The 15,399-nt window shown below is 30.6% G+C and overlaps 1 protein-coding gene across 4 annotated transcripts in view; it reads right to left on the reverse strand.

The window, feature by feature from the left end:
- The window catches only part of LOC132942872 (tubulointerstitial nephritis antigen-like), a 44,031-nt gene extending 30,147 nt beyond the window's left edge, over nt 1–13,884 (reverse strand). The window contains exons 1-2 of one of the 4 annotated variants that reach the window (XM_061011550.1): nt 8,358–8,510; nt 8,148–8,218 (exon numbers count right to left, since the gene is read on the reverse strand). The gene's annotated coding sequence lies outside the window, so the exon portion shown is untranslated. Of the gene's footprint in view, nt 1–8,147; nt 8,511–13,863 lie in introns of those variants that run through there. The other 3 variants (XM_061011553.1, XM_061011552.1, XM_061011549.1) reach the window with 3 other exon arrangements.
- Nucleotides 13,885–15,399: the final 1,515 nt, after the last annotated feature.

Raw genomic sequence — 15,399 nt, forward strand, 5'->3', positions numbered from 1 at the left:
CACGATAGTTGATCACTTGTTCGTCGAGCGTGCAATACAGAAGCCGGTTACGCCCACCGTCAGCAGCTGTTTGATAAAAACATTTAAATATATTATAGGCCTGAGGAGTGAAACTGTGAAAGTCTTCCGCTCGACGAATATAATATCGAATGCACCCCACCGACATGTAGGGATACCGAGTAGACCACCGGAGTGTAGGTCGTAACTATTTTTACCGCTATTATAATGATATTTATACCTAGGCATATTATCATAATAATATGTTATTCTACAATATACTATGTGCTCCGTGGTTGACCCGATTGCAAAACAACAAAACGCGATGTATTCGCGTCCGTACGACGACAGATGGATCGACATTGATATGCGGCCAGAGACAGTCGTCGTGATGTTTGACAAGAGATTACAATAATTTAATGCCCGATGCGTCAACCCTCGACCAGGACCGTGGTATGAGAGCGACTTGCACGGGCACCGTCTATCTTCAAGAATGGAACGACGACGACGGCCGTGAACTGGAGATTACCGCGTGCAGGTACGTAATAATTATGTACAGACATAATATTATTATAATGAATTTTATGTTCTTTCCAATAATTGTTATTTTATCTTTTTCTACTACACGATCAATGCATACATTATAATCCGCGTGTATATACGTATTGAAACAGCTAATCGGAGACGCGCGATGACATAAAACGATAATTAAAGTATCTGTGCACGTACAGTGGCGTATAATAATGTGTGTACCTATTTATGTATAATATGTACCTACTTACTATTGTAATAATAATAATATTATAATATAGGTCAATCTAGCTGCCGAGTTGTTTTTTTAATCACGATTTAACTAAGTAGGTACACAATAACGAGGACTGTACGTAATATATTATAATTTTATGAATCATTAAGTATATACATACGACAAAATCAATTAGTTTACGGTCGTTGAAATCGTATTATAAACAACGTATATGCATAAATAACATATATATTATTATTCGTACTCGGGGTTTGACATTATCCATAATAATATGTGATCTATGTCCGCGTAGCAAATATTCGCTATCTTTGATACAGTGCATAATGACAAACATAGGTACGAAGCTTACGCGTATTTCCCACTATTTTTCCATGGAAAATGCCAATGATCCGCGACCCTATATTTAATGTAGAGCAAATACGCTTCATAAATGGATCATCAACTATACCACCATAATATAAAGCGAGAACAACATTTAATTGGACGAACCGAGAATACAATAATTATTATTGTTATTCATTCATCCTATTCTGTCTTAGTGTTATTCCTGGTCCACTTTGACACGTACATTACCCTGGCACCACCCATTTGTAATCCATCTTAATACCTAAATCTTTATACCTACCCAAATAGTTATTAATATGTAATTTGTATGTATTTGTAGTTTGTGCAAACATTTTCAAAACTTGTACGACCTCGGATTTACCGTTATCAGAGACAACAGTAATTTATCAGGTACGTAATTTATATGACTTTGTACGACAATTTTCAAACTTCATACGATTATTGTTTCGCGGCAACTACGTTTACCCCAGCCCCACCACAAATCAAAATTTTTATTTCTTATTTTTCAGATTCCAGGGGTATCCCATTAAAATAATACGATTTTCACATTTATACATAAAGTAAAGTAGGTACTAAGTACTTATATAGTATTATAGTTATATTATTAAATATTTTTAAAATGTTAAGTGCTTATTATGAAAGGTACAAAAGACAATTTAATAATTTAAAAATATTTATATGAAATTATATACTATGAACGTGAGCAAAGATCACCACATTCAAACATTATAATTTATAATTTGGAAAATAGAATGAATAACATACATTTTTAAATACCTGAAAATAAAAAATTGGGCAAGTAAGTAACCGCTCTTCTGTAAAGCAGGAGTCGTATCTCATCATTAAGTAGGTCATCACTGAAATAATATACGAGTTAAAAATTATTGTAATTCAATGATAAATCATTGCATACGAAAAACAATTCTAAGTGGAGAAGGTCTGTCAGCTTATATTAGTTACTATGTACATTTTATCATATATTTATATTGGTATTATATTAATAATTTCGTTTACTATTAGTAGTATGCAAGTATAAATAGGCAATAGCAATTAGTAAAATCAAAACTACCATTGTAAAATACAATATATAAAGGTACGTAAATATGTCTAGTTTTAACGAACAAAATTTCTATTAGGATTATTATTTTTTTTTTTAAGTAAATGTAATTGCTGCCGAACAATGATTGTACAAATGTTGAAAATTAATGTACAAATTCATATAAATTACATAGGTACTTAATATTTGTGTGTACGTCTTTACCAAAATTCCAATTGGGTAGGACCGGGATGATGTACATGGGCGTGCTCACACAGGAGCAATGGAGCTTAAACCCTCCCCCTTGGCTGTTTTTTTACGTGCTCATTTTTAGGTGCGCCGATAGCCCCCCCCCCTATATATGTTCCTAGAAATTATTCACAACCCCTCCTCCTCCCCATTGGAAATTTCTGAGGACGCCACGTCACGTAAATTTGACCACTGCAGTATACACTGCTTTTCTACCACATATCATTATGTCAACACTAAGGGGTCCGTATATGTCAATTATTATTGGTATCTACTACAGAAGACCAGACAATAATTGCGGGCGCCACCTTATCTCTACAAGTGGTGTGCTTCGGGTTTTCTAGAACAAAATCAAAACGCAAAATACATAATATAATATGCTATAGTGTGTTAAAATAGTCGTTTACGAAATTGACAAGAATAAATTGTCATCAAGTATAAATGTATAATAGGTTAAGGTATATTTTATATACCCGATGAACGCACTATCCCCAATTTTGCAATTATTTTGACTAGAATAATGAATGGTATTCTTTACTACAATATATAGTCATATAATAATAACAATAGTATAGCTAGTACCTAAGCTTTAAGCACATAATACGAGCGTTAGATAACTTATCATAACATATTATGTATTACTATATGGTATACATTATATATACCGCTCATACCTAAATTATCACGACATCGTGTATTCATGGTTACATCGCGGTAATAATATTATATATTTTATTTGAAAAGTTGTTCGTTATCAATCATTTCAAATCTATTGCGATCAACATAATATTGTAAACGCGTTACAGTTGTATACCGCGAACATGCATTGCAATTTATATAATAATGTAGGTATCCACCTACTATAATTATTGCGTCCACCTTGAACGTTTAAATATATAATATAAACTGTTACAGATATAAATTGAACAAAAGGTACACATATATCCGTTAAAATTGTGTACTCGCCTAAGAAAGTTCACGGTGCAATTTATTTATTCCTAGAGCAATAAAAAAATAATCATTTTCCTTGTTGTGGACGGGGAGGGTTCTGTAATCATGTTCTAAAAATATATTTTATACGCGTCGGTGTTATTATATCTATTATTGTAATTGTGTCCGTATATGCAAACATTCTTCGTGTAAAATAATAAAAATGTAAAGAAAAATAGATTTTACCTGCTTGAATATGCATTTTTTTTAATAATTACGTTCACATTGTTTCTCTCAACTTTCACGCCGGACGAATCTCATTAACCGGTTTTAACATGCTGCTGCAGGTGTGGGTGCCCACAAAAAGGGTCGTTTGGTTGTTGTTATTTTTCTGGTTTTTGTTTGTTTTTTAATATTCTTGGCGTATGTGAATGCGGTTCATTCGCTGCAGTCGTGGTCGGTTTGGCAAACGCAAGTTGCTCGTTAATGTTAAACGACCGTCAGATTTTGGCATAAACATTTTTTTTAAAGGCGTTCATAATACTGCCACGGCAGAATCCGAAACGTTTAAAATTAAATAGTATACAATAGAACACAATAAAATGGTTCGTCGGCAAATGCTTTTCGTCTTGTGTGTGCCGAATTCTTCGTAGACTTTAAAGACGAAAAAACTGACATCGTATAGGTATACAAGATAATAATCATAATAATAATATATTAATGTGCACAGGACTTGAGTAAACCAAATATATCACACACGGCTCTCGTCACGGCCGCAGCACTCATAGATAAAGAGCTTCTTCACTCGGATTTTTTCGCTATCTGTTTGACGTACGTAGTAGGTGTAGTACAATAATAATATGTGTTATCGTTTAGAACATTAACATAATAAAAAATCATATTTTATTATATAATAATATAATGTATTATTGATAAGAGTTCGAATGAAAAAGTAATTTAATATTAGAAAAGGTTACGAAAGTTCGCTAAAAGTAAACATGTTTTTATATGATATTCTGCAGAAAAACTTGAACTTTAAATCTCATACACTTAATATAATATAATACAGCCCGCTGTAACATTTGGACGATATTGACTGACAACGTTACAACCACAGTGTTATAAATGATCCATTATGTCTTCCAAATTGTATGTGACAGTAGATTTCACCATGAAATATTTAAATTAGGAAAAAAATGCCCCACGTGAAAAAAACATTTAGAATTGTAAAATCTAGCTGAATTTTAAGATTTAAATGGGAACATATATTATGAAAATATGATTCATACAAATACGGTTCAATATTTCATGAGATTTGTATGGGTTTATAGGTACATTGATGCGTCAATAATATTGAAGGATATAGAAAACTTTGAATTTATGGTTTGTAAATATGTAAAATGTCAACAGTAAATAGTATAGTAGTAATATGCACTTACGCTGTAATTTTTGCCATTATAATAATCTGTGTACCTACTCTTAAATTACCAATTTATTATATCTAGTAGGTACCTACCTATTAAAACGAGTGTTTGGTATCTTAATTATAACGAGAATAACATAATATTATTTTATTTTTAGATGATAACTACAATTATTTGATATAAATATCAATCACAGAAAAATATGGAAATTAAATTAGGACATCATTAAAAATTTGATAAAATATAGGTACAATATGTGATTAATGATTATATCAACCATTTAATTGGTTAAGCATTTTATTACTGTAATAAATATTATTGATACGTAATTTGATAACACGCAGATATTAAGGAAAAGTGTACAATGAGAAAGCACATACGTTTAATATTATAACTATATAGTATTATTTATTACGTATATTTATTATTCACTGTCGATATTTTACAAATTAAATAACCAAAAGTCAAAAATTTTTTAACATTAATTTAAATAGCTCGTATTGAAATTCATTACAACATTTGAATTAAATTATATATTATCCCTAAAAACATAGATTTACATTTTAATTTTAAAAGTTTACCCTAAAATCTCCACTTTTTAATATTGATAAAATAATTAATAAATATACAATTCTTCTAATGTCTAGAGTAGGTACGCTTAAAATATTTTGGAAAAACACCCTTGCGTAGGCGGTGACCCTACCATAACCACGTGGTCGGTCTTGGTTCATTATATTTTCTTATGTTCATTTGTCGGATGAACGTTAACATCTCGTTGAGAAAAAAATGAATCGTTGCCGAATCATTGTGATGGCCGTGCGTTGGTTTTTCGTGACCACTTGGCAATAAAGTTAGCAACACACGTTTAACTGCAGTTTTATACGATCAAACGATTTTATTCATTATTACTTGGGCTAAGATTTATTATATTCTGCAATATAAAATAGTAAAATCTGCATTTAGTTTTGTCAAAACGTGCTAAAATATGCAATAAAAATAAGATAAAATAAATAATATTAAAGTTACCAATATTTTTTAAACTATCGTTAAGTGATAATCAAGCATTTTCTAAATGTAAAACAGATAGAGTGAGAAACTCAAAGTTACCTACAGATAAGCTAAATCGTTGATAATAGTCTTACTAGGAAATAAATATACAGCAATTTGAATGGATTTAAAAAAAAATTCGTTCAGACAAAACCACTGATTTTACGGAATTGAAATTATCAGGGTTATATACCAAGCATCATATACCAAGTCCCGTTTTGCATATTATGTATAGGTAGTCGAGATAAAAGGAAGCTTGGAAATAATTTTCAAAATATAGCACTACAATGATAAATGCCAAAATTATAATATTTAATTGTATATGATAAATGCAATAAGACACTGTTAAAAAAAATACCAAAGCATAATAATAAATCTTAGCCCTAATTATTATAATATATATGTAACAAATATTATGCCCACCGATGATAATCGATGTTCGAGAGTTCGTGAATAATCTGCAAAAACCTGCAGCGAAGGAAAATATAGGGCTCAAAAGAAAAAAAACATTCGCTGTTTGTAAAACAATTATTGTAATAAATCATTATCTTATCATCGATTTTTGGTTTCGATTAGTCGATAGAAAAAATCATCGTCCGCGTAACGGCCCATTGTGTTTACATGTGTATAGGCATAATGGGTACATAATAATATACTTCCGACGCTGTTGAGTATATACTCACTCGTACGTTGCGGAAATTACATCACACGCTGCCTATGTCGCCGACGGGTAAACTAAAAAAAAAAACGTCTCCAAAGTTGACGTCTTATTCGAGTATTTCAGGCATATATTATTTATTATGTTATGTGTTTAGCGAGATAACATTTGTTTTCACGTTGTGGACAAAACAACCATCCTTCGACACTGTATATAACAATATTTGTCTTGAACCATAATCTACAGGTAGGTCGAGCGGCGAACGGCGTTAGAGGTATTTTGCTGATATCGCTGTTTTTTTATTCAGATTTATTTTTCCATTAAATTATATTTATTAAACAGTCTATAATATTCTAAGGCTGTATTGTGCGATGCTCAACAGTCTACAATACACGTTTATTGTAATATTAAAATCTCCTCGATTTCGTGTTTCCCGTCGGACTATAATATTATATCATGTGAAATATGCATTATATTATTACGCGATGATTATAATATTATAATAATATTAACAGGTACATTATAATGTTGTATATAGACAGTCACGCGACTAATTCGTGGCGTGACGACGAACGAAATATATTTACATTTAATCATATTCTTGCGGATTTATGTTTTTAAATTAACGATTTAAAAATTATTTAAAAAAAAAACAACGCTGAATTATGACAATATAATTATACTGACTTCAATGTGCAACTGCAGATCGCTTATTTTTGCGCGTGCCTTTTATAACTTTTAATTTCGTGATGGTTATAATGTTATTGATGTATTAAATTATTTTAAATTATGAATAAGTGAATAAATGCAGATAAATTGATGTTGTATTGGACATATGAAACACGTTAATATTGTCGCTCGAGATTAATACCGCGCAAAAATATACGAACAGACTAAGTGACAGTTTATTGTTTTCATACCTAGTTGAATATGAATACTGAATACAATAACTTGTATCTAATATAAAATATTTATTGTAATATTTGTAGGTACGGATTTCAAACATTTTAAACTTAATTAAAAATACCTATCTATTACACTGTACGGTGTTAATATAATATTATAATGATTAACAATATTGTGGTAAAGGTATAAATAATTTACAAAACGAGTGACCGTGTACGAAGACGTACAATACTGTCGTAATACGGTGTTGTTCCTATGATTTTATAGTACTGTTTTATTTGCATGTCAAACCCATCAATGTAATGCGAATACAAATATAATTCGTTCGTAACTTAAATAAAACGAAAATTTATAAGTAGTATAGCGAACTGAAGACAAAAGTTAAACATTAAGTGGTATCGAAAAAATGTGAAAAATTTTAAGATAAACTCGATGTACGTTTGTGAGTACGAAAATTAACTACCTGTGGACTGGGTTATTGTAATATACATGTACGTAAGTGCACAAGAATTTCGAACTGAACCAATGTAATAAGCATTAAAAAAAAAATGACGTTTTATTATGTTATAATTAATATTATATTGTATTGGCCACTCTATCGAATCTATAAAATATTATTGCTATGATAAAGTAAAAAACAAATTTTTGCAAAATAACTTGATATGCATTATACATTATAATATACGTATATTAAAATGGCGCGTGCTTAATAATATAATAACTATTATTCTGTAGCAGTTGTATATTTCGATTACGATTGTTAAATATTACTATACAATAACGTTTTACCTTGTATTTATTAATTGCGTTCCACTTGTGAAAAATCCAGAAGCACTACGTTTTTTTGTTATTCTCGGCGTCTGGCGTTACAACGAGACGTAAATAATAAAAAAAGTCGAAAAAAATTATCGTTTTATTATTTATAGAGAATTTTTTTTTTTTTTTAGAAAAACATCGAAATCCGCAAAACAATATAAAAATAAACAGAACGGTACTTACGACGACGTTTAAGACGCGACGACAGTTAAAAACGCGTCTGATGCACGCGCGGCGGTGACGAGGCTTGTGTCACAGCACCGCTGAACCTATTACACTGCACATAGCACACACATTGTGAGCAGCGTTCGGTGTCTCGGGCCTCGGCGCCGTTGGCTTGCGCGCGCGGGATCTATGATCTCACCTATAGAATCATTCGGCCCGCGAGTCGAATATTATAAATATAATATTATATGTGTTATGTGTGTGTACGTATTTTATTTTTACGATCGACGCGCACATATCGTATAATATACGGTTAAAAATAATAATAATAATAATAATACGACGTATCGGCGTATATATATATTATACTACCTATACAGGTACGGACTACGGGTTATATACGCACTGAAAATTTGTAGTGGCTTATACTATATATTGATATTTTACATATTTTACATGATTTATATTTTAGGCCTGACCGATGAACCTCTATTTTACACTGCACCCCGGACAACAATTTTTTGATTAATAATATTATTATAACATTGTAATAACGAATAATATTAGTATAACGTTATCATAATATTATCATTACAAAATGCTGTCTGGGACATAGCACACAAATTGTGACCAGCGATCGGTGTCTCAGGCCTCGGCGCCGTTGGCTGGCGCGCGCGGGATCTATGATCTCACTTATAGAAGCATTCGGCCCGCGAGTCGAATATTATAAATATAATATAATAGTATATGTTATTTGTGTACGCATTTTTTATTTTATTTTTGCGATCGATGCGCACATAATATATCATAATTTACGCATGCGACGACAGAGACGAAAAAAACGCGTACGGTTAAAAACAATAATACGACGTCTCGATACACCTACTACCTATATAGGTACGCGTTATTTACTTACTGTAGTGGCTTACTATTGATATTTTACACGCTCGTTATTGTGTACGAATTTATCATTCACGCGTGTACAAGCCGCCGCCGCCGCCGACGATGTACGAGAAAAATTTTAGAATTTTCGAAAAAAAAATCGACGTTGCCGGATGGACGGATCAATGGACGGACAAATTGTATTCATAAAATATTTCGATTTCATTTGTTTCGTCGAATTCCAAGACTATCTATATTATATCGTATGTGAATAATAATTATTATTAATATTATAGGTACATTGCATTAATTTGTAGACAAAGATGTCATATTATTATTATTATTATTGTTATCTTAAGAGTTGTTTGCTGACGATTCGGAATAGAATTCCAACGAGCCAATTCAATTGCGCGTCTTGCAAATGAGCTCAACATATATCTCGGCTCCATATGATATTATAATATATCTATAATAAGCGCCCTTGAAGTGGAAATATGTAAAAATTATTATCGTCATTTAACGGTGTAATAAGTACAATATTGTGTGGTACAATAAACTAGGTACCTAAGTAAATTATACTTTTTTCTGACTTTTTCATCGCCTGTCATGTTGTGCGTACAGTTTTGTATCATTATTACTACGAGCAATTTTTCGTTTAAATGGTTATGTGCTGAAAAATGAATAGGTACTTATTGAAAATATAACAACTAGGTACCTATGTTTATGTTCAATCACAATTGATACGCGATGTTTTGAAACGATCGGCTCAGAACAAGTAAAATAAAATAGGCTGAGATTGTTGTTTCTTATAAAAGGAAATTCAATGTTCAGTAATATTATGAAGTGGGTAGGTTACCTACACGGCTACACGAATATGAGTCATAAAACGTCAAAAACTGATTTACAATATTAAATTGAAATGTAAGTGTACACAAAGATAAGATGTAGGTATTGATGATTCTAAAACAAATAACTGCGTTACCTCAATATATTTTTGCAAACAATAATTTGATATATACATTATATAATATCTCCCGTCAAAAGTAAGACCCCGCGGGTTACCTTATCGATGACCAAACGTATTTCCTATACTATTTCGGTATCCATACTACATGGTTAGGGACATGGTATTACACGCAAACACTTTTTTCATTAATTCGTACTTCGTACCGACATATCATCGATATAGATCTCATTAATAGGTAGGCTTGTTCGCCGACTGCATGTGTAATATAAATTAAGCCGTTTGGTATTTACAACGCATAGTTGTTACATGGGGTAATATAAACGCACTCGAACGTCGGTATATCACATCTATATATTATGATTACGCAATGGAATTCCTAAAATATGCATAATTCGTGCATTAAAAATACCTGCGTGCACGTTAAAATAATATTAAAAAAAAATTCCGGAAAAATCTTAATCTTTTAAACGCTATAAATACCAGTTTCAGATCTAAACAGTACGCGTAGTCGTATAGTGTGTGAGAGAGAAATATGTAGAGTGACTTTTAACGCAGACAGTGTTTATGACATCACGCCCACGATATATAGAGCCGATAACCCGCAGGCGACAAAACAAACATCGCCAGTTGTCCGCGGATGAATAACCTATGGTATATACCTAACTTTTTTTTTAAATGTACATTATTTTACGTGATAGGTAAGTAAGGGTATAATCGAGTCCGGTAATTTAGTACGAATCGCGATGTATAAAGTCTAGTTTTCGATCGCTCACCATATTCGTTATTAATCCACGCCTGCAAGAAGCATGCGCAGATGCACATATATTATTACGTATGTAGGAATTTAAATAATGAAATATAAAAGTAATAAATAATTTGGCAAAACATATTGTTTATCGAGACAGTATTGTCGTATTGCGATTTCTAATACCGATCATATTTTATATAAGTATTATTATCCCCAATATTATGTTGAGTACAATCGAAAAAGGTCTATACGAGTTCACGTACAAGAGACCGCATCATTATCAATAATAATATTATAAATTACTATCAATTATTATTAGGCTGTAGAAAATTGTTAGACATTTATAAAAATTTTAAATGGCACCACTTTATAATAGGTACAATGTATGAATGTAGATAGGTACCTGCTATAAATTATGGTCTTAAATGTAGAAAAATGCCTATGAAACGACTTCTACTATAGCGAAATGACCATAATAACATTATGCCTACTGCTGCCAGTCTATAATAATGATTTATACGTATTCAAATTCTTGCTAGTAAATAATATACAATTTTAAGCTACCAATTGTATAGATACTATTATTTATTTATTTTTGGACAAAAAAATGTTAACTCAACACTACCTATATCATTAAACATATAATAAAGTTTTCATACAAGTTAACGACAAAAAAAAATAACGATATATTGAATACCTATGAATTTCAAAAGTGGTTGAAAATGCCACAACAAAATATGTACATGCGTATATAATACTGCAAGGTTTCTAAACTTCTAGAAACTTCATACCCACATTGGACGGAGTATAAAAAAATTCATATTTAAGTGTAGATAAATTAAGTTTAAAATTGTATTTTGTATATTTAAAGAATTTATTTTATTTAGATACGCCTTAAAGAATAATTATACCATTGGACATTCTAGTCTTGTAATAAGTTGATAATATAAATAATGATGTTAAAAAATATATTGTATACAATTGAAAATTGTATAACCCATCTACCTCAAATATAAATTTGATTCGACACTGACAAAAATATTTTTTCATACTTTTTTAATAACCAGTTTCTAAGGAAAATAAAATTTTTCTATTTATTATACTATTATATACCATCAATGCGTGGTATCCAAAAAATAACTATTTTTCAATCCTAATAGATTAGGTACCTACTAACCATACATATAAACTATACAATATTATGTATATATTCTGTTTTATTTTTAGTTCTTTTTTGTTATTCTTTTGAAATGTTTAAAAATTAATTACAAATGCATTTATTTAAAAAAATGATTGTGGTTCTTTCTGCGTCTTTACTTTTAAGTGCATACATAATTACATATTGTGGCCATCAGCCCATACACATAAGTGCATATTTTAACGTTAATAACACTGATAATAATAAATATAATAATATGAACTACAACACTACATACAGTTGGCTATTACGTGTGTTTTGACAATTGAATTCGTGAGATGAATTCCGTCAGTTGATGAGTATAACCGTTAAAAATGCACAAAATTACATATTATTACGCTCAACTATAGACGTATTGCGATAGACGCGTTATTCTTGTACGACGCTTTTATGAATGAATTTGAGTTTCGTTATGTACGCTTGTGCATGTGTACGATTATTATGTAGTCAGCGAGCGATTTTCTGTCGAAACAGCATTTTCACACACACACAAGCGCAGATTTAAGAAGCCATATTTTTAAAAATATTTATTTAACTAATGTTAAATTTGAAATTTGATAAAGGTAATAAATGAATAATCGATTGGAATTGTGGCAATTTTCAAACTACTTTCAGTTTCAAAATGCTTATCTGAAATAGTGGACAGCGATTCTTCGGGGTTTTTCATTCTTGAAAATAATTGTTCGCGAGTTCTGTAAGTTCTGCCGAAAAGCGAAAATATGAATAATATGGGATCGTGGAGGACAGGATATGTTTTTTTGAGTGCTAATGAGTAGTTATAATATTTATAGAAATTGAATAAAAAGGAATAATCACATTTTTCTTTGAGTTGAATATTCGATTGTAGCTCAATACATTTCATTTGAAAATTAGTTTCCACAGCAGTAAGATCAAGAAAAGCTTTTTTTACTTACACTTGAATAATTGAGAATACCATGGTAGTGCCATTACTGTTTTAGTGAATTTTTTTCAAACACTTTCAATTTCATTTTCTTAAAACATATACATTTAAAAAACAAATAATTTAAAATGTCTTGCAGAAAAAACATAATCTTTAAACAAATTGTGCGAAAATAAAAATATAATTTTGAAAATATTAAAAAAAAATATGAGTGCGACTCTGAATTTGGATTGTAACTCGGTTTACTGATTATTCTGTTGGAAATAAAATAACTGTGTAATGTATATACCAGAATTATACCTGATATAGCTGTAATAGATATATTAATACGTTAGTAAAATTATATGGGTCATTGTTATTTTAACAATTAAAAAACAATTAAACGATTTTCTTTTAAATATTTAAATTTATTGTTGTTGTTTTTAGTGTTTTTTCTTTTATTAAATTTTTTTTTAAGATCATATTTAATTGTATTTCGTTTACAAGATGCTTATTCAACTATTTTCTAAATACATTTTGATGTGAAATCGCTTTATGCATTCAATATTATAAAAACATATATTATATCCTCATATTATGATTTCAAAAAATCATTTGGTTTCTGAAAAATGCAAAATGTGGTACAAAAAAGGTACTCAGCATAGGTATACGGTTGCAATGATCTGTCATGATGTATATAGTATTTATACATACAAAGTTATAGAGCTGTTATATAGCATGCACTATAGCTATAATAGGGTAAAAAACTAATTTTGCAGGGAAATATAAAAAATATTGTACATATTTCTCTGGTACTATACCATTGATACCATTACTAAACATACTAACCAGTTATTCACCAATCACCATTGTACCCGGTGGTTTCAGATTAAGCGACACGGTTCATGAAAACCTCAGAACGACGATCATATTATTATGTATATCTAAGCATACACATTATCCACAAACGAGACCCGTGGTCACGCAACGAATGTATGAAATAAACTAAGCTCTTGATGATAACAGCAGGGACATTGCAGTGTTTAGAATGCATTTCGTGGGGACGCATTATACACACGACGAAAAACAGAATAAATTATACCTCACCGCGACGACGGTTAAGCATTATAAATGAACCACCACCGGGTGCAAAGATTAAAATTGCAGTAGGGAACAATAAAGTAAAATAAAATAATAATAATGATAAATGTCATTTTTTGACTGTTACAAAGAAATTTTGATTTAAAAAAAATTGTTTATAATATTATGCCCGTTCACCAGATGTCTCATATTATTATATAACGGCGGTGTATCCTAACTATACTAAAACTATATACCATACCTATCATATAATCTGTACGGCATATAATATTATTTTAGATGCTTGCTCCGAGCAAGGGAAATTTGCATGGACGACAATGTTATAATATTATATTGTATACCTACATCATAATATAGTAGCTCAGTGAAAGTGAACAATATTTGGTCTAAGGTTCATTAGTAGGTACCTATACACCTACACCGGGCTATACACTGTTATTGTATAGTACGGGGAAAAGACACTAACTCAAAATTAAACAGTTTGTGAATTTAATACAGAATACCTAATAATAAATGATAGTGTACAAGAATAAAAATGCCGCTGGTGTGATAAAATATAATATTATGCACAAACATTTACACATAGCGAAGGGATTCAGATTATTTGGCAATTGTTCGAGGAACATAATATTAATATATCGTGTTGAAGGATAAAACATGACATCAAAATAAACAACATTACCTACAGTTATTCGACGATGTTAAACACGTTCGATGACAAATTTACATATATTGAGATTAAATTGACAATTATTCATCCAAAAAACACGGGACATGTTGACCTGTCAAATCCGATTCGCTAAAACATTATTGCTCAGCAATGAATAGTATATGACTTTAAATTTGTTTAGACGTACCTACACACCTACTTGTTTTCTTTATTTTTTAATTTAAGCAAGAATGGATATATTTTTATTTTACAGATAAATCTTGTTATTACTTTTGATTTAAGTAGGCAACCTTAAATAGCTGCCATCGTAGTTAAAAATCACAGTATAACAATATATTATGTTCATATTTCAAATGTTATTTAATTCAGAAATTGTGGTGTGGTGGTTGTGAAATCCAAATTGTGTGTTTGTCATTGTTTCGGAGTTGGTGGCCATTGTGGTTCCTATTATGAGCATTCATTTTTCCAAAACTTTTGGAATAGAGAAACAGAGAAAACACGACGTTGGAGATTTAGGTGGTCGACTGGGTTTGGAACTATGAAGAATAAAAAATGTCCACCCAAATATTTTTATAAATATATTTACCAGTTGTGTATATTTTACGTTTTATATA

The sequence above is a fragment of the Metopolophium dirhodum genome, chromosome 4 (assembly GCF_019925205.1).
Source record: "Metopolophium dirhodum isolate CAU chromosome 4, ASM1992520v1, whole genome shotgun sequence".
Lineage (NCBI taxonomy): Eukaryota > Metazoa > Arthropoda > Insecta > Hemiptera > Aphididae > Metopolophium > Metopolophium dirhodum.